Genomic DNA, 27115 nt, shown 5'->3' with positions numbered 1-27115 from the left:
TTTGATAAAGGAGGCAAAAATATACAATGGAAAAAAGACAGCCTCTTCAATAAGTGGTGCTGGGAAAACTGGACAGCTACATGTAAAAGAATGAAATTAGAACACTCCCTAGCACCATATACAAAAATTAACTCAAAATGGATTAAAGACCTAAATGTAAGGCCAGACACTATAAAACTCTTAGAGGAAAATATAGGCAGAACACTCTATGACATAAATCACAGCAACATCCTTTTTGACCCACCTCCTAGAGAAATGGAAATAAAAACAAAAACAAAAAAATGTGACCTAATGAAATGTAAAAGCTTTTGAACAGCAAAGGATACCATAAGCAAGACGAAAATACAACCCTCAGGAGAAAATATTTGCAAATGAAGCAACTGACAAAGGATTCATCTCCAAAATATACAAGCAGCTCATGCAGCTCAATATCAAAAAAACAAACAGCTCAATCCAAACATGGGAAGAAAACCTAAATAGACATTTCTCCAAAGAAAATATACAGATTGCCAGCCAACACATGAAAGGATGCTCAACATCACTAATCATTAGAGAAATGCAAATCAAAACTACAATGAGATATCATGTCACCCCAGTCAGAATGGCCATCATCAAAAAATCTACAAACAATAAATGCTGGAGAGGGTGTGGAGAAAAGGGAACCTTCTTGCACTGTTGGTGGGAATGTAATTGATACAGCCACTATGGAGAACAGTAGGGAGGTTCCTTAAAAAACTAAAAATAGAACCACCATATGACCCAGCAATCCCACTACTGGGCATATACCCTGATAAAACCATAATTCAAAAAGAGTCATGTACCCCAATATTCATTGCAGCTCTATTTACAACAGCCAGGACATGGAAGCAACCTAAGTGTCCATCGACAGATGAATGGATAAAGAAGATGTGGCACATATATGCAACGGAATATTACTCAGCCATAAAAAGAAATGAAACTGAGTTATTTGTAGTGAGGTGGATGGACCTAGAGTCTGTCACACAGAGTGAAGTAAGTCAGAAAGAGAAAAACAAATACCGTATGCTAACACATATATATGGAATCATTTTTTAAAAAAAGGTTCTGAAGAACCTAGGGGCAGGACAGGGACAAAGACATTGATGTAGAGAATGGACCTGAGGACGGGGGAGGGGGATGGGTAAGCTGGGACAAAGTGAGAGAGTGGCAGGGACATATATACACTACCAAACGTAAAACAGATAGCTAGTGGGAAGCAGCCGCATAGCACAGGGAGATCAGCTCAGTGCTTTGCGACCACCTAGAGGGGTGGGATAGGGAGGGTGGGAGGGAGGAAGATGCAAGAGGGAAGAGACATGGGGACATATGTATATGTATAGCTGATTCACTTTGTCATTAAGCAGAAACTAACACACCATTGTAAAGCAGTTATACTCCAATAAGATGTTTTTTTTTAAAAAAGAATACATACATAAATTTCTCAGTGATGCGTTTACTCAAGGAAAGTATTATTTCACACGAGCTAAGCTATTTCTTGAACCTCGTTTCTGCAGAGTACCCTCTCACGGATGTCAAAGGATGTGTTCTCTGTGGAAGAGACAGAGTGGAGCGAGGATCTGCCCCTACAAGAAATAGCTGGTTAGATTTGGTAGGTCAGGGTCTTCACTTGGAGTACTGCCAAAGTGCTGTTGTCATGGAAATTTACCATCCTCTCTGGTTTGTCAGGGTTATAATTATGTCTGTATTGTCTGTAAATAGATGCCTGCTGCGTTTGAGGGTGCAGGAAGCTATACCAAAGTCATCTTCAAAGTTCGAAAATATGTGATAATTAATGTCATAAACACGCGCAAGTTGTCAATCAGGAAACGACTGATTCATTATTCAGGAATGTTGATGCTGTTTTTAGCAGGACTGCATTTCATCAGTATCTAAAATCATGTCAGAGGATGAAAATAGTAGAAGGACACAATATCACAGTGCAAGCTTTGATGTTGGCAAATCAGTAAAGGGGAGTTTTAAACAGGCACACTACAAAAGAGCAGAAAAAATATATTTCACAAAGAATTTTGTAAAATTTTAAGTTTGAATTACATATTTTAATGACAAAATTAGCCCTATAAAAATAAGAAAACAAACTTCTCTGTACTCTAATGAAATAGGAGCAGATTTCTTGATAAGTCACTGTCAAGATGAGAAGATTGAAACAGATTTTGACAGACATCTTCCAATGTACAAGTGAATGTTACTAAGAGAGTCTAGTCAGTAGGTCACTTCATTCAGCTACTTGAGATATATTTTGCAGAAAATTCAAGCTGGCCTTTATTCAGATGCTCTTCTCCTCAGACTCTGAGTCATTATTTCTTTCATGGATGAGGCAGACAATTGATGCAATTATCCTTCAGATTTTCTGTTGTGAATTTTTCATATTAGGACATGGGACCCTGGGATCTCCATCTCTTGTCTAGACACATATGCACATCCACAGGCTTTCCTCTGATAAAAGAAGCTTTCTGTTATGTCTGCTAATATAGTAAAGAAAATGGTCCATATCCTTAATTTTCTTAAGAAACTTTTTTTTTAACCTTTGCCCCCTCTGATAACTAAAGGATATAGATTTTCTATCAGTGATACGCAATAGCTATACTTCAAACCCTAAACAGAAGCCTTGATTTAGAAATAAGTGTGACCAGGTACCTGCTAAACATCTGGGTGGGGAAGCGACCTTGAGAAAGTCTCAGGAGCATGTCAAATTTCCAGGTCTCTGGGTTGTTTTATCCTTATATAAACTGGAGAAAATAATCCTACTTCAACTAATAATAGTAGCTAGACTTTATTAAGAATATGTGATAAGTGCTAAGAACTTTACATGAATTAAATGGATTAACTTATTTAATTCTCACAATGGTCCCATGAGGTGATTTTTTTTAAATCTCCATTTCACAAATGAGGAAACTGAGGCACTGGGAGGTTAAGTGCCTTGTCCAGGACCTGATCTAGTGAAGAGTGGAGTCAAGATCCAACCCTGGGAACTTCCCTGGTGGCGCAGTGGTTAAGAATCCGCCTGCCAATGCAGGGGACACGGGTTCGAGCCCTGGTCCGGGAAGATCCCACATGCTGCGGAGCAACTAAGCCCGTGCACCACAACTACTGAGCCTGCTCTCTGGAGGCCACGTGCTGCAACTCCTGAAGCCCACGTGCCTAGAGCCCATGCTCCACAATAAGAGAAGCCACCATAATAAGAAGCCCATGCACCATAACAAAGAGTAGCCTCTGTCTCGCCGCAACTAGAGAAAGCTCCCACGCAGAAACAAAGACCCAACGCAGCCAAATCAGCATGATTGATTCGATTAATTTAGAGGGTTTTTTCAGAATGTTCTCAACATATGGAAAATGGCTTTTCTTTATCTTTCTTTTTTTATTTTTTTTTTTTACCACCCCTGACCCTGCTTTCCCCACTTGGTATCCATACGTTTGTTCTCTACATCTGTGTCTCTATTTCTGCCTTGCAAACCGGTTCATCTGTACCATTTTTCTAGGTTCCACATATATGTGTTAGCATACAGTATTTGTTTTTCTCTTTCTGACTTACTTCACTCTGTATGACAGACTCTAGGTCCATCCACCTCACTACAAATAACTCAATTTCGTTTCTTTTTATGGCTGAGTAATATTCCATTGTATATATGTGCCACATCTTCTTTATCCACTCATCTGTTGATGGACACTTAGGTTGCTTCCATGTCCTGGCTATTGTAAATAGAGCTGCAGTGAACATTGTGGTACATGACTCTTTTTGAATTATGGTTTTCTCAGGGTATATGCCCAGGAGTGGGATTGCTGGGTCATATGGCAGTTCTATTTTTAGTTTTTTAAGGAACCTCCCTACTGTTCTCCATAGTGGCTGTATCAATTTACATTCCCACCAACAGCTCTTGCTTATATCTTAAGGATAACTTTATTACAGGATTTGAGGAAAAAAATTCAAAATAGAGAAATTATGAGCTCCCAAAACTTTTTTTCAAGAGATGGTGATTGTGATGTGTGTGTGCGTGTGTTCAAATCCTGTAAATACTAAAATAGCTGTAGAAAGAGGAAAGGAAACTTGAGATTAAAAAAAAATTATTGTTTTACTATGGAAAGTGGTAGGGAAAGGAAATAGGAGTTTGGAAAAGTCTCTTTCCATACAAGCAAGTTTCTATCTGTGTACTTGAGAAGGAAGTAATAACCGCAGACGAAAGAACATGGTATGAAAGCAAACAGTGTGACATTTGTAGGGCACAAAGACCGAGTTCTTTCTACTCAAAATAAAATGCTTAAGTTATGCTGCCTGGCAAAGCCCACTGCTGTTTGTGCTGTGCATATACCTGGATGTCTTTGTTTCCTGGAGCCGCTAAAAATAAAAGGACATATTCTAGGTGGCGTTTCGGGTTAGTCATCAAATCACCCTGGACTGTTTTCACTAAGAACCTGCTGCCCTTTAGTTTAGGCAGCAATGAGTCATCTTTTCTTCCGGCATTCATGAGCTGATAAGCATGAACTTGGAAAACCTTGAAAATTCAAAGTAGCAAGTTTTTTGAAGAATTTTAACAAGAAACTTTAAAATGATGGGTCAGTAAGAACTTCTGCATTTTCTGTGAGAAGGAGTATTTTCTGTGTTCTAGTTTCATTACTGCTGGGCGATGTTAGAACATGATTCTATTAATTGCATTGGTTTTTGTTTGTTTGCTTGTTGCGGTGCGTGGGCCTCTCACTGCTGTGGCCTCTCCCGTTGCGGAGCACAGGCTCCGGACGCGCAGGCTCAGTAGTTGTGGCTCACGGGCCCAGCCGCTCCGCGGCACGTGGGATCCTCCCAGACCGGGGCACGAACCCGCGTCCCCTGCATCGGCAGGCGGACTCCCAACCACTGCGCCACCAGGGAAGCCCTATCATCAGCTGAAAAATTATATAGTGACTTCATGAGGACAGACACTTGGCCTGCTTGGTTTGCTGCTATATCCCTAGGGCCCTACCCCATGCTGTAGGAACTCAATGAATGTGTGTGTAATAACTGAGTCATGGATGAAGACGTTTATTATTATCATTTATTTTATCTGTGTAGCAGCCCTTTATTGTGGACTTCAGTTAATGGAGGTTACTTACACCAGAGCTCAGAACAGGAAACAACTTAAAATGGACCCCTTAACATCTCTGTCTTCCAAGCTCCTCGACCATCCGTCCCCCAGGGAATTTCTCACAAGCCTTTCTCTTCAGGCCGTGTTTGTGACTTTCTTGGGGCTTCTTTCCCCTTCTCTTTCCGACACCATTTTGTCTCTCCTCCTGTCCCAGGTCCAGGGCTCTTCTTGCTCTCAATACTGATACAACCGGGAACATTTCTGCACAATTAAAGGTCCAATTGTTGTGTTTCCAACACACTAGGTGCCTAAAACTTGATTAATCATAATGCTTGGTCCATGACACAGTGTAACCTTGGTCTAGGCATGGCCTTTATTTGTTTATTTTTACTTTCATATTTTCTTGTTAAACAACAAATACCTGCATATGTACCCCCCCCCGGCACGGAAGTGAGAACATGCATCATTTTTAACGTTTACCGAAGTTCTCCTCCCTCTCCTGCACGCTGTCTCTCTCCACTGGAAGTCACTATCCGGACACTTCTATTATTCCCTTAGCCTTTTAGAATGGTAGTTTTAACACAGTATAAATATTTCTTTAAGGTACGTTGGGTAGTTTTAGTCATTTGTAACTTTTTTTTAAAAAATGAGAGGGGGGGCTTCCCTGGTGGCGCAGCGGTTGGGAGTCCGCCTGCCGGTGCAGGGGACGCGGGTTCGTGCCCCGGTCCGGGAGGATCCCACGTGCCGCGGAGCAAGCAAATCAAATACATACTGACTTGGCTATTTTGCAAAGAGGACTGGGGTAAGGACAGCGATCAAAAGAGGTTCAGGGGCGTCCCTGGTGGCGCAGTGGCTGAGAGTCCACCTGCCGATTCAGGGGACACGGGTTCGTGCTCCGGTCCGGGAGGATCCCACATGCCGCGGAGCGGCTGGGCCCGTGAGCCGTGGCCGCTGAGCCTGCGCGTCCGGAGCCTGTGCTCCGCAACCGGAGAGACCACGACAGCGAGAGGCCCGCGTACGGAAAAAAAAAAAAAAAAAAATGAGGGGCTATATGGTTATATCAAATGTTGAGGACTTGCTTTTTACTCAAATTATATTTCTAGGATACATTTACCTTCATTTTTCCTTGTAGTAAAATATTTCATCGTCTGAATATATCACCATTTATCAGTTCTATTACTGGGTGTGCGGATTTTCCCTAAGCTGTTGCTGTTTCAAACGGGAATGCTCCCATGAACACTCCTGTGTATGTCTCCTAACGTATGTGTAAGAACTTCTTTTGAGTATATATCCAAGAGTAAAATTCTTCATCGTACAGTTTATGAATCTCTAACTTTAAAAGATAATTTTCCAAACTATTTTCCAAAGTAGTTGAACCACCAGCAAAGTATAAGCTAGTCTATTAATCCACATTCTCTCCAATATTTGATGATATTAGACATACTCAGTTTACTAATGGATTGGGTTTTAAATTGTATCTCTCTGTGTTCTTCTTATTACGTATTCTTACTATCAATTCTTTGCGAAGGTGTTGCACATATTTTGCCTCCACTTACTGTTTTCACTTTCTTAAAGATCTCTTTCAATACACAGAACGTTTTCGTTTAATATGTCGGATTTATTTTATGAGAGACACGTGCTAGCATAAATGTTCAAGGGGTAGCCTTGAAAGATAACGATAAGGGAAGTACCCCCAAGTGGGTGGTGCTTCAGGCCGTGTACCTGATCATCCGCTTCGTGTGAAGAAAGAAGCAACCCAAGGTTAGAATATACATGGACCCGTGGTCAGTGGCAAATGCTTGGTCTGCTGGGTAGGGACTCCGCTAATTTCCTAGAGCTGCCATACAAATTGGCACAAGTTGGGTGGCCTTTTAAAAACAGTCCTTCATAGTTCAAGGTGGACGGAAGCCTGACATCAAGTTATCCGGAGGGTTGGTTCTTTTGGAGGCTCTGAAGAAGAAACCATCCCAAGCCTCTCTCCTCGCTTCTGAGGATTGCCGGCAATGCTTAGCATTCTTTGGCTTTAGACTTATCACTTCAATCCCTGCCTGTATCGTGACCTCGCCTTCTTCTCCTTGTATCTCTCAGTGTCCTCTCCTTACAAGAGAACAGTCACTGGACTTAGGGCCCACCTTGATGTCATCTCAAGATTTTTAACTAGTTACCTCTACAAACATACTATTTCCAAATAAGGTCACATTCGGAGGCTCTAGGCAGACCTGAATTTCCAAGAAAAGCTGTTAAACCCACTACAAGGCCTAAAAGGAGAAAGTCCAGACTATCAGGAAAAAGAAAGGCCAGGAAACAGGGATATCGCCGGACATGAGAGAATAACCACGAATTATGAAGAGCTGTATAACAACACCCACCCAAGAGCATCAACACGGCAGGGGATCCGAACAGCCCGGCAGACACAATGACTGAGCCAGTCCCTGGCCAGCTGGGACACTAGTCATTCTCTGGCACCGCCATCCGCGGCCAGCACAAGGTGCAAGTGAGTGAGGTAGCTTTGTGTCAGGGAGCAAGGCTAGGCCTGTGACCAGCATAGAGCCCCATTCACTAAGGTGACTTAGCTATTGCCCCTGCCAAATGCACAACCTGCAAGCAAGAGAGACCACGCTGAGGCTCTGTATCCCATCTTGTTTACCTCACTCAATAATAATTGTGGAAATTGCTGGAAATCATTTGGAGTAGCTCTAGTTTATTATTTTTAGTAGCCACATAATACTCTAGGGCATTCCAAGGCTTTTCCTGCTCTGGTCTACCTTCTCACTGCGACACCCTATTAAACTCCTCTTGTGGTAGGAAAGTGGGAGAAGTAGCCAAGAGCAATAGATGGTGAGGATACCTGAGAAGAACCTGTCTGAGTAGGCTCTCCCCCATCAAACAACATGCTTCCTCTCTTCCTGCTCCAATTTCACGTTACATATCCAAATTTAACAGCTCAGAGAAGAGTTGGATTTCTTCAGCTGATAAAGTTAATTCTGGGAATTGAGTTATGTATTTCAAAACCATTTTTGGCCACAAGTTAATAAAGCTACTGCTCTTTCAAATAAATGATGAAAACAGAGGCACTCTTTGAAAGCCTTTCCATGAGACTTGGCTCTAAGACAATATTGCTGAAAAAGTCAGCTGCAAAAACATTCTCAGAGCCGCTGTAAGTAGAGGAAGGTCAAAAGCTAGCATCCAAATTCTGGCGTGAGAGCTCACGTAGGTCCCTTTGAGGATCACTGTATACGCACACATATCTCTTACTGATAAACCTCCGATCGATTTAGGAAGAGGAAGTAGAGATGGTGAAAGAGACACACACTGGTCTACCTTCCGGCTGTCCACAGAAAAGCAGCAGCTGCTGCCGGCTGCCCTTACATGGCACTGTTTCCTGTTGTCCCCAAGTGAATTCTGCCAGGACACACTGGCCCAAGTGGTGCTTGCTATTTCCTGGAAGACAACCGCAGGCCAACTCTGCAATTACTCAGAGGCCCCAAGTACCGCAGCAGTCATCAGGCATCGGTCACCGGAAGAAAAGACGTAGTGGGCTCTGGGTAGACATGTCGGGCACGGAGGGTGAAAGGTCCGAACCGCACCTGGTCAGGTCCTACCGGGAAAACGTTGCCTCCACAGACGCTGTGAGAAACATTGCTACGTGAGACAGTGGACGACCACCTCAAACTGCTCTGCTGTCCAGAATGTGAGTGGGGGCAAAATTTCATGGAAGTGAACAGAGGTTTCTGGAATGTTTAGAAATGCAGTTTATATTGGCAACAAACCCTGTGTTAGCTTAAGCTAAGTAGTTTTGCAGCTGCCTTGTCTTGCATAACTGGGTCTCAGACTGAAAAATCACTGCTCTACCAGCTAACAGCTAGTCTTAAATGACTTCGAGGAAGAATCCACCAACACTTTTATTTGCCTGCGATGCAACAAGCAGTATATTAGCTATGGTTAACATCAGCGTCTGTAATTTCATAACAAACCGATTCTGATACCGTGTCTAAAACACTAGGCTATTTGTTCTCACCTCCCTTGGAAGTTGTAACCCTTCATTACCATAAATACTAATTCAGATTGCCTTCGACAGCACAGCTACTGGGAATTCCCTGGTGGCCCAGTGGTTAGGACTCTGTTTCTACTGCAAGGGGCACAGGTTCGGTCCCTGGGTGGGGAGCCAAAAATGAAAACAATTTCAAAAGTAAAGCACACTTACTTTTCTTGATTAAAAACTAAATTATTGTACATGGTTTGATTTTTATCATCTCGAGAAATTTCTGTAACCTTTTAACAGTGGTTTTTGAACTTTATCCCAGAAACTCTTTCTCCATAAGAAATCTTGCCAGATGGATAAACAGACAAAAGCAGAACTGCTCTGATTAAAGCATGTTCTCCCCTCCTTGCATTATTCCCCACAAAATAAAATAAATAAATAATAAATTGTCATAGTTGATGAGTTAATGTAATCCTTATTTTTTTAATTTTTATTTTGAAACAATTATAGACTCACAAGAAGTTGCTAAAATAGTACGTAGAGGTCCTGTGAAGCCTTCACCCAGCTTCCCCCAAAAGTAACATCTTATGTAACCATAGTGCATTATCAAAACCAGGAATACTGTTGACTAGACTACAGACTTTACTCAAATGTCACATATACCCACTGTTTTGTGTGATTCCATAGATTTTGTTCACACGTATAGATTCCATCACCACAAAACTCCCCTGCGAGACCCCTTTGTAGTCACAACCTCCCTCTATCCCCATCCCTCCTGAACCCCTAGCAACCGTTGATCTGTTCTCTACTGACCCGATCCCTATCATTTTGCTGTTTCAAGAACGTGATATACATGGAATCATAGAGTAAGCAACCGTCTGAGATCGACTTTTTTCCCTTCGCATAATGCCTTGACAGCTGTGCAGGTGGATGTGTGTATCAGTAATTCATTCCTTTGTATTTCAGAGTAATAATCCACTGGATGGATTTACGTCAGTTTCTTTACCCATTTACCTTTCGAAGGACTTTTGAGGTTTCCAATTAGGACTGTTAAAATTAAAGTTGCTAAAAAATTTGTGTACACGTTTTTGTGTGAACCTAAGTTTTCATTTCTGTAGGATAAATGCCCGAGAGTGCAATTGCTAGGTTGTATGGTAAGTTTATGTTTAATTTTCTAAGAAACTGCAAAACTGTTTTGCAGAGTAATTGTCCCCTTTTGCATTTCCACCAGCAATACATGAGATCCAGTTTCTCTACACTCTTGTCAGCATTTAATATTAACAGTATTTTCCACCAGGCTAATTGGTGTGTAGTAATCTTGTATTTTTAGATCAATATAACCTTTCCTTTCTTTGTACATCCAAATGAAAATTGAGAACTTTTTAAATAATCAAGAGTAGTGTTTCCCAGTCACATAGCACAGGGAGATCAGCTCGGTGGCTTTGTGACCACCTAGAGGGGTGGGATAGGGAGGGTGGGAGGGAGGGAGACACAAGAGGGAGGGGATATGGGGATATATGTATATGTATAACTGATTCACTTTGTTATAAAGCAGAAACTAACACACCATTGTAGAGCAATTATACCCCAATAAGAATGTTAAGAAAAAAAAAAGAATAGTGCTTCCTTAGCATAAAAATACACGTAATGATATGAAACCAAGGATAGCTATTTCAGACCGAATCTCAACGGATGGCTTTTACTGAGATCAATGATCTGGTCCCAGCTCTAAAAATTTAGAAACTTTATATTTTTCATTGACCTAAATAGGCATTGAGCCATGCCAAATAATCTGCTAAGAGACCTATCAGCAGGCTAGAATATCAGGAATAACAAAATCAGGCAGACTTTGCCCATTTCCTCTGGCATGGTGGGTCTACATAAGATCCCAGAACTCAGAGCAAGAAAGCAAGCACAGGACATGGATATTCCTACAGGCATTTTTATAAAGCTATACTCGCCTGAGAGAAGGCTCCCTTCACCTTAGATATTCCCTAGTGAATCGCAATCCCAGTCTATAAGATGAAATCATCCTTTGGTCATTACAATCTAAAGAAAAAGGTCCAATTTTAATCCGCTTTCTACAGCTCGGTCTCTTATCTTCTTTTGGATTTAACACTGCAACATAAACCTGTTTCTTTCAATTTCCATTAACATGCTAATTCCGAAGTGTACTGATTTTCATTTGTTATATTTCAAAATGCTGACTTCCTAAGGATGCTTGGACTCACTCCCATGGTGGAGTAAATACCTCTAAACTGTAAGATAATTCTAAACTTGTAAATAATCAATCGCAACCTTAGCATGTAATTTTTTAAAGACTGTTTTACATATAAAAGCAGTACATGCTCACAGTAAATAATTCAATGCAAATCTTGAGTTTGTCATTTCCTGATATGACTGTATTGACCTTTTGTTGGCATTTTAATATAGTTATCTTTTATCCTAAATTTTAGTGTCTGTTATACTTTGGTGTCAACCTCACTCTATCCATGGACTGATGATGTTAAAACCCTAACTATAGGTTATCTGGATAATCACATTGGCACTTGTTCGAATTCTAACCATACAAAATAGTATCTAAACACAACCCCCAAAGAGCTCTGGTAATTGATAATATTCCAAATATAACTGCAAGTTACTTCTGATCACTAGAGCAAGGCCTTCATCATGGCACAAAGTATGAGAAAAAGACTTGGAAAATGTTTTAAGGCACAAAATATAATGTGATCTCTTAAATTTAAATTGATCTACCTCAAAGGCTGACGTATCTCCTTTCTAAAAATGTCTTCATTACATTCAAACTGATTTAAATTGTCTTCCTTTATGATTGTGGTTGAATACAGTTCCATTTTTATTGAGTTAATTTGGCTGTATTTGTTATAGGCTAAGAGATCCCAAAGTCTAGTAGCTAATGCGAGATAGAGGTTTATTGCTGTTTCACGTGTAAAAGTCCAGAGATGGTCCAAGGTTTATAGGGCATCTCTGCCATCCTTATTATGAACCTTCCATCTCTGGGTCTAAAGTGGCTGCTTCGGAACCCTCAGTCATGACTACGTCCCAGTTAGTGAGAAGAAAGAAAGGAAAAGAAGTGTGCATCACCCATTTCTTTTACTGGTGTGACCTAGAACTGGCACACATCACTTCCGTTGTCATTCTATTGTCAAAAATTTAGTCATAAGGGCACAGCTAGCTACAGGTGGATCTGGGAAAGAAAGTCTCCAGCTGAAAAGCAGAGTGCCCAGCTATGACCCGGGAGTTTTAATATTCAGCAAAGAGGGACAGAATAGATATTGGTAGACAGCTCATGATCTCTTCTGCAATGACTAGCTATTCCTCAGTTATAACCAGCTCCCCATGCTTTTCATTATTTTCAGTACGTCACCAAGTCCAAGTACAAATGAAATGAACTGGAAAACTGGAACTTTTGCCCTCAAAGATGCTATTCAAATTACAACCCAAGGAATTTCAATACTGCTTCTATAGTCAAGAATCAAGTACATCCTCTTCCTCTAATACCTTGATAACACTCACTCATTTCTATGGATAAGTGACTGCACTTCAGTGATAAGCAAAGGAATATGGATAGAAAGGTGAAGGAAATTGCTTTTAAAAACTGTAAGCAGAAGTCTGCTTAAGAGTAAAGTTTATGGTTTTTTTCCCAAACTTCTCACATTGTCTAGTAATATAGTAGTAGCAGCAGAAGCAGTGGCGGCAGTAGTAGTAGTAATTGTAGTGTTAAATAAGAGTAACAGAAGGTGCCCTTATTGCACACTTGTTATATGTCAGGTCTTCCCTAAATTACTTGCTTTCGTACCAGTTTGTTGTCTAGTAATATAGTAGTAGCAGCAGAAGCAGTGGTGGCAGTAATAGTAGTAATTGTAGTGTTAAATAAGAGTAACAGAAGGTGCCCTTATTGCACACTTGTTATATGTCAGGTCTTCCCGAAGTTACTTGCTTTCGTACCAGTTTGTTGTCTAGTAATATAGTAGTAGCAGCAGAAGCAGTGGTGGCAGTAGTAGTAGTAATTGTAGTGTTAAATAAGAGTAACAGAAGGTGCCTTTTATTGCACACTTGTTATATGTCAGGTCTTCCCTAAGTTACTTGCTTTTGTACCAGTTTGTTGGATCCCCATAAGAGCCCTTTGCAGTAAGTCATTTGCCTCTTGAAAATGAAGCTGAAGCAAAATAAGGTGAAGCATCTTGTCCCAAGTTGCACAGCAAGTAAGTAATAATGCCCGAATTTTAATAGAGGAAGCCTGCTTGCCTATATTATAGGTCCCTAAGAGATACCCTTTATGAAGGTACCATGCTTGATACTTTCCATGTTTATTAGCTCATTTTATCCTCATATAATCTCTTGGTACTATTCACAGATGGGAAAACTGAGGATTCAAAAGATTAACAACTTTCCTTAAGTCACACAGCTCTTCAATAATGAAGCAAAGATTTAAACCCAGGCAGTCTGATTCCTATCCTCCAGGTTAATCCAGAGCTCAGGCTCAGAGCTGCGCTTCCTGTCAGCACCCACATCCTGGAGAAGAATGCACAAACTAACACGGCCTTATCGTCTTCTAATAACATTTCCATCCTGCTTCTAGCTCAGTCAGAACAAAGTGGGCTGTCAAGTTCAAACAGCTTCCCAACGGTGAACAGGTGGGTTTGTAACACTAGATTTGTTTGGTCTGATGAGTCATCTTTGTCTTGTGTCTGGTAAAGATGGAGTTGTTTTGTCTCACCGTGGCCCTGAGAGGTATTTAAGGTTATCTGCAGAGATATCGTGAGTTTGTCATATTTGTCTGATGATAAAAATAGAACCAGATGGCATGCTGCAGGTGTGAATAGGAGGGCTGAGTGCAGAGAGGTGGAAGGTATGAGAGATTAAGTGTGTGGCGCGTACTTTCTCAGCCACACCACTGCAATGTCTTCCCTTTTCTCTCCTCTCCCTGTCACACACACACATTCCTAAAATCCACTGGAAACAGTTGCCCGTCAGCGTCTATATCCAAGCATGTTCCTGCACCTCGTATGCCCATCAGCAAGGTCAACCCTAGGAAAATGTATGAAGTGCAATACGTGTCACTGCTTCCCCCATCTCTGTTTTCCTTCTGCACTTGTTTTGTGGTGTCTTCAAGCTGCCCTTTTGACAATCACGAATTCCCCATGAGGGCTCCTGCCCTAACTACAACTGTCCCTGCTGTGTTTAACCAACTCATTCTTTTATTAATCAAAGATATAAGGAGTGGCTACTGTGAGCTGGGGGCTGTTCTAGGCTCTGGAGATACGTTACTGAGCAAAACAGACAAAAATCTCTGCCCTTGAGAAGTTCACACTCCAGCAGAGGCAGACAGGATATAAACACATTGCATCATAAATGAGTAAATTACTCAGTTTGTTAGAAGATCATTACTGTTGTGTAAAAATGGACAGAAGTTGAGCAGGGGAGAAGGAGAGGAGGATCGAGAGAGCTGCAGGGTGAAAGCAAAGGTGTGGTTTGCGATATTAAATAGAGCAGTCGGAAGAGGTCTCACGGAAGAGAAGTTGCAGCAAGGATTTGAGGTTGTGAGAGAATGAGCCAAGTGGATAAAATAGAAAAGAGCATTCCAGGCATAAGAAAGAACAAGTTCAAAGGCCCCGGGCCGGAGTGAGTCTGAAGGGTTTGAGGTGCAGCAAGGAGGCCAGTGTCCTGGAGCAGTGAGTGGGTGAGGGGAGAGCCGTGGGGGGTGACGTCAGCGCGATGAGGCTCATCGTAGCCTCTGGACTTCGCAGACCAATGCCAGGACTTTGGATGTGAAATGGGTGAGATGGGAAGTAAATTACATTTTCTCTTGAATTTAATTGATCTAGACAGAATATTTCTCCTTTTTCAAGAAAACATATACAAAGTTAAGAAATAACATAATGGGAGGACCAATGACCTCCCCAACTCAGTCTTTTACATCTAAAGGGTTTCCAGCTTGCTGAGTGCAAGAGCCTTGTGCTAGATCCTAATCACTAAACTCTCCTTAAAAATCTTTGACAACTTAAGTAGAAATGCATATAAGCTCACCTTAAAATATATTATTTTAGTTTGCATAACTCTGTGAGAAGATGTTCTGTATGCTGAAGCTGGAAGGTTCCAACCCTTCAAGCTTAGCAATTGGGTTCTACTTTTGGGTAGCAGTCTCTATTACCATGCCCGCCCTATGTCCCCGTGAATCCAAGACCTCTATAAAATGTTAAAAAACAAGCAAACATAGTTTCTTCAAACAGCAATTTGACGATTTAGGTGTCTCAGACATTAGGAGCCTAGTTTAAAGCCACAAAGTTCTCTTTTCAGCCCCAGGTTAACATTTAGGTGAAGTGATTCTTTTCTCTGGTTTTCATTCTTTAAGCTGATTGCTGTTTATCCATTACTTAAATAAGGACGAGATGGGGTAAAATTAATAAACATTCAAGGGGAAACATTCACGTTACGACGAAGAACAGTTTATTCATCTAAATTTGTTCACGAAAAAGTGCCAACAAGCTTCTTGGGTGAAGGGTGAGACCCCAAGAGAATGCTTGAGTAACAAAAGAGTTGATGAAATAAGCAGAGAATTCAGGGAGTCGGGATGAGAGGTTGGAGCAAAGCGATCCTTCAGGAAGAGAAAGGAGCCAGGGAAGCCAGGGAAAAGGACAGAGAGGGAGGAAACGCTGTGGAACAGGACAGCCACGGAGAGACTGAGAAGAGCAAACAAGGCAGCTGTGGATTTTTCACGTGGATTGCTGCACTGTGTCCTGTGACCTTCTCTCTGTGACCCCACAAAGGGACAGCTGACATAGAGGTTTTAAGCACCCCTGAATTATTTAAACTTTAAAAAAGCAGGCCTGAAGCAATACAGCCACAAAATCTGGCGACATATAATTCTCTCTTAATCAATACTAATCATTCTCGCACTTAGGGACTTTTAGTGCTTGAATGGTTTACGGTGCTCTGTGGTCATTATGGCCTCCCAGTGACGGAGGAAATGGGCACCTGTTATTGACCCTAGGTTGCATATGATGACATCGCCAAGGCAACAAGAAAGCAAACGGCTTGGAAGAGAAAGTGGAAAATGCTAACTATATTATCAGTAGGTAAGGGCTTCTCGACCTCAGTACTACTAGCATTTTGGACAGGAAAATTCTTTGTTGGGATGTTGAGGGGTAGGGGATCCTATCCTGGGCGTTATAGAAAGCTTAGCAGCATCCCTGGCTAATGCTAGGTAGCACTCAGATGCCAGGAGCGCCTTCCTAGTCCTGACAATCAAAAATGTCTCCAGACTTTACTAAATGCAAAATCCCCCCCGTGGAGACTGGCTGCCACAGGGTGACCCTACTGTGCTATACATAATTCTTGGATCGTTCTCACCCTCCAAAACCAAAAGGAGGCTGAAGATATGCATGTAATTTTTTTTTTTATTCTTTTTTTTTTTTTTGCAGTACGCAGGCCTCTCACTGCCGTGGCCTCTCCCGTTGAGGAGCACAGGCTCCGGACGCGCAGGCTCAGCGGCCATGGCTCACGGGCCCAGCCGCTCCGCACGGCATGTGGGATCCTCCCGGACCGGGGCGCGAACCTGCGTCCCCCGCATCGGCAGGCGGACTCCCGACCACTGCGCCACCAGGGAAGCCCTGCATGTAATTTTGAAAACTACAACTGATTAAAAAGTCAGCAGAAATAAAAAATAAATTTCAGAATTCTGGTTAGATAGGATCCTAACGCCTTTGCAGTGACTATGTGGATATTTTGCATAGAAAAGAGACTATTTTATATAAATTGGTGTTTGTTGATGTGATCAAGAAATGTAAACTCATTTGGAAAAAATGTGTCAATTGCTGAAGGAACTGAAAGTCTGAATCTTTTATTCCCTTGGTCAGAAGGTGAGCTTATCCCTCCCCCTCTTCCTTTTAGTGAAATAAAGACATAATTTGAAAATACACCTACCCATTTGGCTCAAAGGTTAAGTCTTGTCTGGCTGTAGCGTAAAAATAGACACTCCTCTGTCTGAACATGAAAATAGTACTTCCCCGACAAAAGCCAACATCTTGGAGCTGCAAAAGATGTTTACTTTTATATAAAAGCCTTTTCCTCTGGTGTTTATCTTGGGATAGTGTAGGTGTTCTAGCAGAGGTAAGCAAGTATATAAGGCTCAGAGACAAACCTATAGGCGCATGCTTCCTGCAGCAGGTGAGAAAGCTGTGATGGTCACAATTTTCTGCATGTTAGGTTGAGAATATACGCTGGTATAATGGATATCCTCCCCCTTTCCAAAAGTTGTAGATGTATTAAAATAATAATCATGATCATAACTAACTGTCTAATCTTTGTGGAACACTTTATATTCATTCATTCATTCGACAAACAGTTATTGAAGACTTGCCACGCCCATTTCAGGCCACACTGTTTCTCACTCTGCCATTGCAGGGTAGAATCAGCCATAGTTAAGACATTAAAATACGAATCTGGTGTGTCCCAATAAAACTTGATTGACAAAAACAGGGGGTCATGGTTTGTCGACCCCTGAAATAGGGTAAAAGGAATCGGAGTTCAAGGGAGCCATCAATTTTAAACAGGATGATTAAGGTGGGCCTCACTGAGAAGGTAACATTCAATGAAAAACTAGAAGGAGGTGCAAAAGTCAGACATCTGGTCATACGGAGGAAGGGCATTCCAGGCAGAGAGCGGCCAGTGCCAAAGGCCCGCGGCAGCAACGTGTCGGGAAGGAGCTCCCTCTGGTTAAGACAGGATGAGTGAGTGACTCTATTTGTAACCACTCTCGGTTTGTATCTCCAATTCTTTCTCCTCTTTCTTCCCTGGTTCCCCCCTCTGTTCAATGAAACGTGTTTTCCTACAGTAAGTAAGGGCTCAGCAACAGGTCTTTCCTGACCTAGGAAAGGTAAGTAGCTCTGATACACGCTTTGTTTTCTTCCCATTAAGGCCTTATTTCAACTCAGTCCTGAGAAGAGGGGCGAGAGAAGAAAAGAACACCAAACCACAGAGGTTTCCTCTAGGAATCTTTCACCAATGCATTCTAATCCCCGGCACGGCTGTCACAATGAAGGCTTAGCATCACAAAGGAACTCTAAAATACTGCCGTCTTATTCACTTGGCCTGTTTATTCCTGTGTGTCTGTAACAGGCCACTGATGGTAATAATTTATGGAACCAGAAGACAGGGCTATTATTTCTTTTGTTTTGTTTTGTTTGCGGTACGTGGGCCTCTCACTGTTGTGGCCTCTCGCGTTGCGGAGCACAGGCTCCGGACGCGCAGGCTCAGTGGCCATGGCTCACGGGCCCAGCCGCTCCGCGGCACGTGGGATCTTCCCGGACCGGGGCTCGAACACGCGTCCCCTGCATCGGCAGGCGGACTCTCAACCACTGCGCCACCAGGGAAGCCCAGGGCTATTATTTCTAAATTGTATATAAACCTATCTTCCAGGAAGAACTCTCTAATTGTTGATCGTGTTGTGCTGCAAAGGAGGAATCACGTGAGCATCCAAATGCCATCAGAGCAAAGCCAATCTGTGTTCTCCAGTCCACGGGCTCACCCAGAGTGGGCCTATACACCTGTGACCGTGAGTGAGACCCCACGTACGTGAGCAAGGCTTGGTGGAGGTGATACACGTGTGAAATCATTTTTCACGTCATGTCTGATGGAGGCAGCTTGTAATGCAGTGCAAGTATTGGAATAATAACTTTTAACTTATTCCCCATCTTGTTCCACAAAAACATGTTTATTATGAAAGAATAACGCAGGCAAGAGATAGAGGGTGAAACAAAAGCCTGGGCAAGGCTGCCCAAACCACAGTGTCCTCTCAAGCCTTGCGCCATCCCCCCCCCAGCCTGTACCTACACTTCAGCCCTCCTGGAATTCCTCTACCCGTTGCCAGAGAGCACGGCGCTGCCCCCTTTTGGTCAGGAACGCCAGTGCCCCAGCCCTGCTCCTCAGGTCACGCCTACTCATCCTTGGGTCCGAAGGGCACTTTCTCAAATGAAGTCCAGTCCCCCTGCTATGCGTCTCATGCTGTGAAGCTTCCTTTCCTTCACAGCACTTTTCGGTTTGCAGTTTACACATTCACCTGGGCAACGCATGAATCTCTGTCGCCCCCACCAAACCGGAGGCTTCATGAGGACAGAAATCCGCCACCTGTGCCCCATTCCCCATCACAGCCGGCAGTGCCTGGCATAGAACGGGCGCTCCAAAAATACGTGTAGAAGAAAAGAAGCCTCCCAGCAGCCACAGGAAAGAGAGAAGCATGATACTTTAAAACATTTCCAAAGTTAATGAGTAAGACCAAACAAGTTCTCCAAGCAAAGCACAGCTTTTCCTGTGTTCTGAGTTTTGAGCGAATTTTCTCCCGTAGGTTCTCATGAACGGAACATTGTGTGAATTTGCGGATAATATCTTTACGTTGATATAATAATTCATTTTAAAGAGCTGCCTCTTAAAGCATCCCTCAGTACAGGCCTATGACAGCATGCCAAATCCCAATTTAATATAAATAATTCTTAAAGGCGAAGAACAAGATGAGCCGTGAGTACAGTTCCCTCAGGGCTCCGGGTTCATGCAAAGGTAAGATCACGTTAGTGAAGTTGAGGGAGACGGATGGCCTGTCCTTCGGGCCCTCCTCCCTTAAATGTTTCTTCCAATTAGGATTCAGGTATGATCAGACAGCTGAGAGCTGAAGGATATAGTCCATGTGAACATATAAAGGGCAAACCCACACTCATTCTCTGGCAATCATCGGGAAGGAGTATGATTAGGCAGTTGATTGTTGTTCAGAATGGAGCATTCGGCCGGAGAATGATCCATCAGTTCCATTCATCTGTGAAAGATGACCATGGTTCACACTCCCCTCTTGTGGCCACTTTCAAGTTTACTGGCTTTCAAGTGTACGACAGGAGCTCAGTAAGGCAAGTGAGAAATCAAATTCCTTTAGGTAACCTTGGAATCACTCCTTCAGTCATTCTAGAACGTCAGACCAATTTTTTTTTTTAATTGGCAGGATGTTTATCAGCATCTTAAAACGATGGTCAATAGACTTTGTATTAAATCTTTAGTAATCAGTGTTTTAAATGTTTTAAAAGCTCAACATTTGGGGCTTCCCTAGTGGCGCAGTGGATCTGCCTGCCAATGCAGGGGACACGGGTTCAATCCCTGGTCCAGGAAGATCCCACATGCCGCGGCGCAACTAAGCCCGTGAGCCACAACTACTGAGCCTGCTTGCCTAGAGCCCGTGCTCCGCAACAAGAGAAGACACTGCCATGAGAAGCCCGCGCGCCGCAATGAAGAATAGCCCCCGCTCGCCGCAACTAGAGAAAGCCTGCGCGCAGCTACAAAGCCCCAAAGCAGCCAAAAATAAATTTTTAAAAAGTTTAAAAAAATAAAAAAGCTCAGCATTTGAGCTAAAGCTGGTGGAGAGTTTGATGCAAATACATTAGAGGTCTGGCCATTCCTTACACATTCCCCTTCCTTAATTATATTTGCCTCACCGCAATTCAGTCCCCCTCAAGTAGCACGTCAGTCAATGTGGAATTTGGGGGGAGTGTGGGAAGGAATGATCTGGTAGATGAAGCAATCCATAGAGTTACAAATGCTCGTATTACAGATGTTTATTGAGTACTTGCCTCACAGGAGTCAAGGTTATATAAAAAATAATCCCTGCCTTTAAATACTACCAGGTAGGGGAAAAGGGGACCTGTATACATATAACTATATTACATGATAAAAGGCAATAAATCCCAAATAAAAAATTAAATTAATATGCTATTCCCCTGACACAGGGCAAAGCCAGAGCTGGGAAGTGTAGGGGACAGTAATGTGCTGCTTCTTTTGAACCGACACATTCTAGTGCAGGGCAAATACGGACAGAGCGCTTACTCTGCATCAGGTGTTCTAAGCGCCTTATCAAAAATGGTACGCTGTTGAAAGCTTCTGAGCGGGATAGTGACATGATGTTGAGTTACACTTTGAAAGGATGAATTTTCTTTTTAATATGGCTCAAGGCGGATTGAACTGGGGAGGGAAGAAGTATTGAATACCTGGGACTGAGGTCAAAAATTACTGTTCAGTGGCTCAGTCCAGCTCATAGCCCTGTTTTATTTGGCCTAAGGAGTGTTGGTCAACATTTAAAGATCAAATAAAGTTTCCGATTTCGGGCTTCTCTTTAAAACAACGAAATGGTCTGGCAACACGGGACGGTCATTTCGCCACGGCAATAAGGACGCAAGACTGAAGCAACAGCTGCCCCCTTTGGATGGACCGTTCTCTCCGGTTCCCAACTCCCAAGTTCTCCCTCTCGTCTTCCTGACACAAGGCCGCGTCAGCCGTGGTCCTGGGTACGTGGCTTTCTTACTTCTGACCTTCCTCATTAATGCCTGTGACCTCCCTGGCCCTTGGGGCAGTCACATTTGTGAATGTGAGTCCAGAGGGAGAAAAGAGTTAGCTGTGAGGTGAGCAGGCCATTCCATCAGGAATGTGGTCATAGCAATGAAGAAGAGCATGTGCTAGAGATATTGATCCTCTGCTGTTTTTGCTGAATCTCAACTAACTGTTAACATAGAACCTGGGGAGAGCTAACAAAATGGAAACAATTTAAAATTATGAAAAATTTAACTACATTTTCTCAGAAAATAACTATAATATTTTCAGAAAGTTTTTCTGCCTTGTTCCTTTACAAGAGTTTTTAGAGTAATGAATGCTGTTCAACGGGAAAACGTAAATGACTCAGTTTCGCCAACCATGAATTAGAATAGTCAATTGATTATACCACAGTAAATTGTATCTCTTTAAGCATGAGATATGCTGAAGTCAATTGCTGAGGCTCATTCGTCAAGGGGGCAAAACTGATTCTTGGGAGAGGCAAAAAACCCTAATATTTTTATACATAAAACACAGCTATAGATATAGTACATAAATGAATATGCAGTATATCCATTGTCACAATTTCATGAGTTGGGAGCGGGGTGCACTCAGGAAAAAACTTGTTCAAAGGGCCCTTAGGAGAGTGACAATGAAAAGAAAATCTTGAGAAATACCAGACTAGAGAGAACAGGCATTGTTCAAATTGTCCTTTGTGTCTCCATTTGAGTTGCCGGCCAGTTAACGGCAGTGCGACTCCAATCGGTCCTTGTCAGGCTCTCGTACCATTTGCTAGAGATGGAGCCTCAGCTGCAGTGCCGTCAGCTCTCACGTGTACAACCAGCCTCTGTGAAAACCTCTATAGCAAACCCAATGCTCTTCCACAGCGGAAATACTGACAAAAGTACAAATGCCCTTGCTCAGAACCAAGAAGAAAACAACCACTGGAACACATTTCCAGGACAGGATTGCGTCATTACACAAACAGTTCTTCTCAGTCTAAAGCATCGTGCTCTGGGGACTTAACACTACAGCCAAAGAAACGTCAGACAGATTTAGAGGAGGGTGGCTTTTGGCTAATAACAGCAAAATGATCTCACCCGTGAGAAGGCCCCAGTATAAACTTCTTGGTCAACAAGACCCATCTTGCAAGTCAAATGCACAGAAATATGCACTGGGCGAGATCCAAACACTGAGCAATTTGATACATTGGGCTGTGTGTATATCCCAAGGTGAGGTCAGAATGAGAGCAGCTACGTAGCTCACGTTGCTATGTGTTATCTGCACGGCCAACCCAGACTCCCCCAAACTAAATGAGGGCTCTGTCTGAGAAAAAACGACGACATAGGACTCCAGGGATTGATGTGAGCAGCTGCTGTGTTGGCAGAGTTTAACTTAAAGGATGTGTTTCATCTGTCTGCCTGAACGTCTGCATCCCTCACAGGGTTTACTAGCAGTTTGTGTGAGAAGAGGAGGTGTTCTAGTTTCTATTACAGAAGGCTCCAAGACACTATCCAGCAACATCCAGCTTCCTTACTGGTGGCCTTCACCATCACCATGATCTTTATTATTATTACAAATTGAGGAAGAGATGATGTTTGCTTTGGACAAAGCACTATGCAAACATCATCTCCTCCTCAAAATTACCCAATGAGGTATTATGAGCATCCTCATTTGACAGATGAGGACTTGAAGACACAGAGAGGTCAAGCGACTTGCTCAAGGTCATTCAGCTAGGAAGCATCAGGGCGGAGACTTGAATTCAGTTCTGTCAGATTCATCAGTTCTCTGCACTACTTCATCCAGGGCGAAGAAGGATTTTGAATATGTGCTCCCTCCACTGAGGGCTTGATTGGTGTAAATCATATTGAGATGTAGTAGAATTTGTTTCTGGTAATATTCAATCATATCACTGATTAGCAATATCCTATCAGGGCTTTCTGATGTCCTTTGATAATCTGGCATCTGATAGGAAGGTGGGCACAAAAGATTGAAGGTAGAAGAAAACGGCAGGCATTGAATTTCAACTCCTGAGGTCCTTCAATTTAGAATTTACCAATTCTGAATCAAATCATTGGCTATATGTATCTACAGGTAACTTTTTGGACTGGGAGTCAGACATGTGACTTGCATCTTAGTAATGGATTTAATCATCCATGTTCATAGTCAAATACCATCAGACTACGTTCTTTTGGAATCTTTCAGTGGTGATTAAAACTTCTCAGAGGACAAAAAAAAAAGGAGAAAAGAGAAAAGATTTCTTGCTATTGTGATGAAGGACTTCAGGAACACAAAAGAGGAGACAGATGCTTAACTACTAAATGAAAATCTGCTCACACACAGGTACAAAAATATCATCATGAACTAGGCTGCGTTAAAAACAGCTGTAGATTTTTAAGCTGAGAATAACCTTAAGCAATTACAGAAGAAAAAATTATGCATTAAAGGCTCCTGTTTCCTTCCTCAGGCCACTGTAGCTTTACTCCTTTCACTTTCAACTTTACTCTTTAAACTCAGCCCTCCACCTCAAAGTTATACTCAATCATTATTTTCCTGAAGTCCTCAAAGACTTCTCATGTGTTCCTAGATTTTCAAAGATCGAGTCTCTAATTTTGTAATCTTTTGCCATGGCTCCTCTGGAGTTATCCACTGCCTCGGAAGCTACATAAGGTCCCTCCTGCTCTGGGGTCCACCAATGGGCTACCTCTCACCAGCCATTGCGTCTTCCTGTTGAGTTCCACGTTGTTTGCCAGACGCCACTACCTCTACTGGGCACCACTATTACCGGCTAATGCCACCAAGCTCACCAGGCACTCTGCCTCTGCCAAGCACTGTCACTGCCAGTCAGCATCGCTGTCGCCGTCACCCCCAGGGTCTAAACTGTGCACTGTTGCCTGTGGCTGAGGACACTGAGATGCCAAAGCCCCTCTGTGTGCTCTGGAGTCATCCATACACCAAATCCTGCTACGCCCTGCATTACACTGAGTCACGTGGGTAGGAAAGCAGGGCTGCTTATGCCCTGGTTTTTCAAGAGAGATTTGATTAAATAGCTTGTTCCCTTTAAACCTTGTGTCCCCCTCTTTTCAGAGTACTCTTGAGTCCATTGAGGACTGGCTTAGGGTCAAATCTAAGGGAAATCAACTCTTCCGCCACTCCACTTGCCATATATTTTTGGCAGCTAATCTTATCTGCCTGGATTTCTGTTCCCTTAGAATGAGTCTTTCCCAAGAAGTCCTTAGTTCTTCCTAGAGGACCCATCCCACGCATCCTTCAGATATACCCAAAATGTATTCAGTTGTGAATAAAACTGAACTCACAGAACAGAGATCAGAATTTAATTGCAACTAGGAATTACATTGTTTTGGAGTTTTGCCACCATCAAAACTGAAGAATAAAAGCCAAACTGTCACAGATTGTTTGCCACTGTCTCACAGAATTGCTCTTACTTAACTGGACTTGAACTTTTTCTCACTACCTATTCACCTTAAGATGTTATAGGAAACAGCCAAAAGAAATGTGATATTGCAAGAATGCTATAAGGGTACCATTTGCTGCTCTACAAAGTGTCTTGTTTGTTTTTTCTGAAATTTTTTACATTTTGAATTTTACCATTAAACCAGAAGTTTAGAGTCAAATCTGCAATCCACCTTGTAGTGGGTTGAATTGTGTCCCTCAAAAAGATATATTCAAGCCTCAGCCCTTGACAGCTATGAATGAGACCTTATTTGGAAATAAGGTCTTTGCAGGTATAATTAAGTTAAGATGATGTCATACTGGATTAGGATGGGCCTTAGATCCAGTGACTGGTGTCCCTGTAAGAAAATAAAACACACGGAGACTCAGAGCAGACACACAGGGGAAGAAAGCCATGTGAAGACAGTGGTAGAGATTGAATGATACAGCTACAAACCAAGGAATGCCAGAGATTGTCAGAGGCCACCAGAAGCTAGGAAGGTAAGGAAGAATTTTTCCCTAAAGCCTCCTTAAAGAGCCTGTGAATGCTGATTTCAGACTTTTAGCCTCCAGAACTTTAAGAAAAATAAATGCCTGTTTTTTTAAACCACCCAATTTTTGGTAATTTGTTATGGCAACTGTTGGAAACTAATAGAAGCTTTGGTTCTGAGACCGAAACTATACCAAATTCTATACCAAATTCCTAAAAATGTGGACGTGGCTTTGGAATTGGACGTTGAGCGGTGGTTGGAAGAATTTTGAGGCACATAATAGAAAAAGTCTAGGGACTTCCCTGGCAGTCTGGCGGTTAAGACTTGGCGCTTCCACTAAAGGGGGCATGGGTTCGATCTCTGGTCGGGGAACTAGGATCCTGCAAGCTGTGCGGCCAAAACAAGAAAACAGTCTAGATTGCCTTGAAGAGATTGTTGGTAGAAATATGGACATTAAAGGAGACTCTGGTCAGGGCTTAGAAAGAAGTAAGGATAACTATAGAGAAATCTATCATCTTAGCGAAAACATGTATTATCAGGAACAAAATGTTGGTAGAAACATAAATGTTAAAGGTGATTCTGGTCAGCTTTCAAGAGGAAATGAACATGATATTGGAGATCAGGGAAAAAAACAACCCTTGGTTAAAGCAGCAGGAACTTGGCTGAATTATCTTCTGCTGTTGGGTTGGAAAGGAGAACTTGTAAGTGATGAGCTTAGATATTGAGCTAAGGAAATTTCCAAAGTATGAACAGTACACCTGGTTTCCCCTTGCTGCTTATAGTAAAATGTGAGAGGAAAGATATAAATGGAGGAAGAAACTATCAAGCAAAAAAGAACCAGGACTTGATTTCGAAAATAGCCTCCAGATAGCAAAAGACCACAAAGAATTCTCTGGAAAGAACAGCAAACATGCCTATAGTTAGGCAACCTTTTGCTATAGATTAGGCATGTGAATGTGCTCTATGGATCCAATCAACTTTCTCAGTAGAAGCCAGGAATCAAGATGAATTTAACCAGGAAAGATCTGTGGAGGACCCTCTCGTCTGATGGCATGAACCCCCATAGATTTCACAGGAGACCAACAAAATTTTTGAGAATGTTATTGAAGCGGAAATATTTCCACCCTGGACTGAAAGAGAGACAGACAGACAGACAGACAGACAGAATGGAAGGAAGGCTGTCAGACTTCCAAAATTCTACATGGTTCTAAACATGTGTTATCCTCGAAGGAAAAGGAAAAAGGACTCCCATTATGAGGTGAATTGTGTCCCCCCAAAATTCACAAGTTAAAGCCCCAACCCTAGTGTCTCAGAATGTGACTATATTTGGAGATAGGGCCTTTAAAGTAATTAAGGTCAAATAAGGTCATATGGGTGGGCCCTAACCCAATATGACTGCTGTCTTTTTAAGAAGAGATTAGGACACAAACACACACAGAGGGGAGATCCTGTGAAGACAAATGGAGAAGACAGTCATCTGCAAGCCAAGGAGAGAGACCTCAGAAGAAACCAACCCTGCAAACACCTTGATTTCAGACCTTTAGCCTCCAGAACTGTGAGAAAATCGATTCCTGTGCGTACGCCACCCAATCCGTGGTATTCTATGGTAGCCCTGCCAAAGTAATACAGCTCCAAAGGCTGGTGGGACCTCCACAGACCCAAAGGGCTGAAGCTCTCTGGGCCAGAAGGAAGAGTACTGGGCCACAGAGGATGGTTCTCAGGACTGGAAACCTTATAGA

General features: G+C 42.5%; 1 protein-coding gene and 1 long non-coding RNA gene across 5 annotated transcripts in view; one reads left to right on the top strand and one right to left on the bottom strand.

Annotated features, from left to right (window-relative positions):
- DSPP (dentin sialophosphoprotein) overlaps window positions 1–27115 on the bottom strand; it is a 74999-nt gene that overhangs the window by 41740 nt on the left and 6144 nt on the right. The gene's annotated exons all lie outside the window — the stretch shown is intronic.
- Window positions 8430–18242, top strand: LOC136794342 (uncharacterized). Of its 3 annotated transcripts, XR_010840959.1 has the most exons (5): window positions 8439–8781; window positions 13673–13727; window positions 16085–16169; window positions 16515–16952; window positions 18010–18242. It is a non-coding gene; the product is annotated as an uncharacterized lncRNA (long non-coding RNA). The 3 variants fall into 3 exon arrangements; XR_010840957.1 differs by lacking the exon at window positions 18010–18242 and having other exon boundaries at window positions 8430–8781; window positions 16515–17009; XR_010840958.1 differs by lacking the exons at window positions 16085–16169; window positions 18010–18242 and having other exon boundaries at window positions 8436–8781; window positions 16515–17009.

This window comes from Kogia breviceps, chromosome 6 (genome assembly GCF_026419965.1).
Source record: "Kogia breviceps isolate mKogBre1 chromosome 6, mKogBre1 haplotype 1, whole genome shotgun sequence".
Lineage (NCBI taxonomy): Eukaryota > Metazoa > Chordata > Mammalia > Artiodactyla > Physeteridae > Kogia > Kogia breviceps.
This window is presented reverse-complemented; position numbering and strand designations above follow the sequence as displayed.